Source organism: Bison bison, unplaced genomic scaffold (assembly GCF_000754665.1).
Source record: "Bison bison bison isolate TAMUID 2011002044 unplaced genomic scaffold, Bison_UMD1.0 scf7180017864146, whole genome shotgun sequence".
In the NCBI taxonomy this organism is placed as follows: Eukaryota; Metazoa; Chordata; class Mammalia; order Artiodactyla; family Bovidae; genus Bison; species Bison bison.
The window spans coordinates 7,696,409-7,700,048 of NW_011494718.1; positions in this window are offsets into that span (position 1 = coordinate 7,696,409).

Genomic DNA, 3,640 nt, shown 5'->3' on the forward strand with positions numbered 1-3,640 from the left:
GGACTCTCAAGAGTCTTCTCCAGCACCACAGTTCAAAAGCATCAATTCTTTGGTGCTCAGCTTTCTTTATAGTCCAACTCTCACATCCATACATGATTACTGGAAAACCCATAGCCTTGACTAGACAGACCTTTGTTGGCAAAGTAATGTCTCTGCTTTTTAATATGCTGTCTAGGTTGGTCATAACTTTCCTTCCAAGGAGTAAGCATCTTCTAATTTCATGGCTGCAATCACCATCTGCAGTGATTTTGGAGCCCCCCAAAAATAAAGTCAACCACTGTTTCCCCATCTATTTGCCATGAAGTGATGGGACCAGATGCCATGATCTTCATTTTCTGAATGTTGAGCTTTAAGCCAACTTTTTCACTCTCTTCCTCAACTTTCATCAAGAGGCTCTTTAGTTCCTGTTCACTTTCTGCCATAAGGGTGGTGTCATGTGCATATCTGAGGTTATTGATATTTCTCCTGGCAATCTTGATTCCAGCTTGTGCTTCTCCAGCCCAGCGTTTCTCATGATGTACTCTGCAAATAAGTTAAATAAGCAGGGTGACAATATACAGCCTTGACATACTCCTTTTCCTATTTGGAACCAGTCTATTGTTCCATGTCCAGTTCTGTTGCTTCTTGACCTGCATACAGATTTCTCAAGAGGCAGGTCAGGTGTTCTGGTATTCCCATCTCTTTCAGAATTTTCCACAGTTGATTGTGATCCACACAGTCAAAGGCTTTGGCACAGTCAATAAAGCAGAAATAGATGTTTTTCTGGAACTCTTTTGCTTTTACAATGATCCAGTGGATGCTGGCAATTTGATCTCTGGTTCCTCTGCCTTTTCTAAAACCATCTTGAACATCTGGAAGTTCATGGTTCACATATTGCTGAAGCCTGGCTTGAAGAATTTTGAGCATTACTTTACTAGCATGTGAGATGAGGTGTTTGTAACAGCTTTATTTGTAATTGCTAAAACTTGAAAGCAACAAAAGTGTCCTTTAGTAGGTGAAAGGATAAATAAATTGGTACCTTCAGACAATGGAATATTATTACTAAAATAATAAAAGAATAATAATAATAAAATGATAAAAGAAAATACTAAAAGAAGTGAGCTATCAAGTCATGAAAAGATATGGAGGAACCATAAATGCTCATTACTAAATAAAAGAAGCCAGTCTGAAAAGGCCACATATTTTATGAATCCAACCATGTAACATTCTGAAATTGAAGTCACTCAGTGCTGTCTGACTCTTTGCAACCCCACAGCCTGTAGCCCACCAGACTCCTCCATCTATGGGGTTTTCCAGGCACGAGTACTAGAGTGGGTCGCCATTTCCTTCTCCAGGGGATCTTCCCGACCTAGGGATTGAACCCAGGTCTCCCACATTGCAGGCAGATGCTTTACTGTCTGAGCCACCAGGGAAGCCATATAACATTCTGGAAAAGGCAAAATTAAGGATGCAGTGAAAGTATCAGTGGTCACTAGGGAATGAGACAGGGAAGGATGAATAGGCAGAGTAGGGAGATTTTTAGGGCAGTAAAAGTATTGGACACATATTATCCAAAGTTTGTTCATCCCATAGAATGTATAAGGTCAAGAGAGAAATCATTATTTCTCTCTTGGGTGATTACGATTTATCAGTGTAGGTTCATCAGTTGTAACAAATGTACCACTCTAATAGGGGATGTTGATAATGGAGGAGGCGGTGCCTGTGCAGGGTCAGGGGTATATAGGAAATTGTTGTACTTCTCTCTGTTTTGCTGTGAACCTAAAACTTCTCTAAAAAATAAATCCTACCGAAAAAATTAAATTCTGATGTGTGCTACTAAATGGATGAATCTTGAAGATATTATACTGAGTGAAATAAGCTAGATACAAAAGGACAAATATTATATGAGTCCACATATGTGAAGTACAGATAGTAAATTCATAGACAGAAGTGAAACAGTGGTCCTGGGGCTGGAGGGAGATGGGTATGGGGAATTATTGTTTAACTGGTAAAGAGTTTCAGTATGGGATGATGAAAAAGCTCTGGAAATGAATAAGATTGGTCTTTACACAAAAATGCTAATGCATTTAATGTTGCTGAACTGTGTACTTACCAGTGGTTGACTCATGTTGATGTATGGCAAAAACCATCACAATATTGTAAAGTAATTATCCTCTGATTAAAATAAATAAAACTTTTAAAAAGTTATATTGGAAATGCTGAATTAAAAAATGGTTTAAAAGGTAAATTTTTGTTATGTATACTTTACCAAAATCAAAAATGTGAAAACTGTTTAAATTTTAAAAAGTGTATTGATAAATAAAGGTAGTAGAGAGAAAGTGATGCAGAATTAGATCATGAGTTGGGAAACTCTGGCCCACCAATGAGCCAAATCCAGCCATACCAATTCTTTCGTTTATTGTCTATGGTTGTTTTTATACTCTAACAGCAGAGTGGAGTAGTTGTAAGGAAGACTGGCCTTTGAAGTATTTATTATCTGACCTTTACAGACAAAGCTTGAACTAGACGATCTAAACCATAAGGTATAGATCATCATGGTTATCTTGGGATTCCCTGACCTCCCATCTCTCAACAGAAGCATATTTTCTGCAGAGAAAATCCTCCAGAGAAATGGAATGTCCTTCCATTCACTTTCCAAAATCTGAATTTCATTCCTTTATAAATATTACTGATAGGATAACTATTATTTTTCAGGCATTGTGCCCATGCTTGGATACGTGCTTAAAAAGACAGATGTTCCTGCCTTCATGAAGTTGTAAATGGAATCCAGTTTTGGTAGATAGTGGAAAGCAGTCTCTTTCCAACGAAATCTTATTTGATTGGGCAACATAGATCAAATCCAGCACCTCCTCTACATTGTAGCATGTCTGATCAGAAAACATTTTTCATGCTTTTTCAGAATCTTCTTTTTCCAGCTAACCTTTTGCCTTCTTCATTCAGATCAGATCAGATCAGTCGCTCAGTCGTGTCCGACTCTTTGCGACCCCATGAATCGCAGCACGCCAGGCTTCCCTGTCCATCACCAACTCCCGGAGTTCACTGAGACTCACGTCCATCGAGTCAGCGATGCCATCCAGCCATCTCATCCTCTGTCGTCCCCTTCTCCTCCTGCCCCCAATCCCTCCCAGCATCAGAGTCTTTTCCAATAAGTCAATTCTTCGCATGAGGTGGCCAAAGTACTGGAGTTTCAGCGTTAGCATCATTCTTTCCAAAGAAATCCCAGGGCTGATCTCCTTCAGAATCGACTGGTTGGATCTCCTTGCAGTCCAAGGGACTCTCAAGAGTCTTCTCCAACACCACAGTTCAAAAGCATCAATTCTTCAGCGCTCAGCCTTCTTCACAGTCCAACTCTCACATCCATACATGACCACTGGAAAAACCATAGCCTTGACTAGACGAACCTTTGTTGGCAAAGGAATGTCTCTGCTTTTGAATATTCTATCTATGTTGGTCATAACTTTCCTTCCAAGGAGTAACCGTCTTTTAATTTCATGGCTGCAGTCACCATCTGCAGTGATTTTGGAGCCCAGAAAAATAAAGTCTGACACTGTTTCCACTGTTTCCCCATCTATTTCCCATGAAGTGGTGGGACCAGATGCCATGATCTTCGTTTTCTGAATGTTGAGCTTTAAGCCAACTT